Source organism: Aquarana catesbeiana, linkage group LG02 (genome assembly GCF_042186555.1).
Source record: "Aquarana catesbeiana isolate 2022-GZ linkage group LG02, ASM4218655v1, whole genome shotgun sequence".
Taxonomy (NCBI): domain Eukaryota; kingdom Metazoa; phylum Chordata; class Amphibia; order Anura; family Ranidae; genus Aquarana; species Aquarana catesbeiana.
Genome location: NC_133325.1, coordinates 468,575,480 through 468,576,117, shown reverse-complemented (window position 1 = coordinate 468,576,117; position 638 = coordinate 468,575,480). Strand labels below are relative to the sequence as shown.

The 638-nt window shown below is 45.3% G+C and overlaps 1 pseudogene; it reads left to right on the top strand.

Annotated features, from left to right (window-relative positions):
* The first annotated feature begins 256 nt into the window (after positions 1–256).
* LOC141130833 (5S ribosomal RNA) lies at positions 257–375 on the top strand (annotated as a pseudogene).
* The last annotated feature ends 263 nt before the right edge of the window (positions 376–638 follow it).

Genomic DNA, 638 nt, shown 5'->3' with positions numbered 1-638 from the left:
GAGGCGGAGGTATCAGAGGCCTTACAAGCTCTGGAGTTGTAGCTGCAATCTTTTTCAGAGATTCATGCTGCGTATAACTTACCCTAAGCCTAGAAGGCCGAAGCCTCTGTCTCCTACTTGGGTTTTTCTCTTAAATTCCCATAGGCTTCTTGTACCTCTCCAAGTCCGTCCACTACTACAAAGAGGTGTAGTAACTCCACAAGGTCCTCATGCAGGTGCTTGCTTACAAACTAGCCAAACGCACAACTGCTGAGATGCCTACGGCCATATCATCCTGAAAGTGCCCAATCTCATCTGATCTCAGAGGCTAAGCAGGGTCGGGCCTGGTTAGTACCTGGATGGGAGACCGTCTGGGAATACCAGGTGCTGTACATGGTTCTGTGCACATTGTTGCTAACACAAACAGCTAAACGCATGAGTGCAGGAACGCACATCAGCGGAGGATAGCTTCATTTTTATCATCCACATATTTGCATAAATGACCTGGAATGTACAAGATGCATGTGGCAGAACATGTAATACACATAAAGATACATTTTTTTTCTGTTTGTGGTGGACTTACATAGTCGCATGAGAATGCTTGGTCGTTAAGTGCTTATTTGCGCACAAATGCCTAAAAATCGCATGAATGCCTAAAA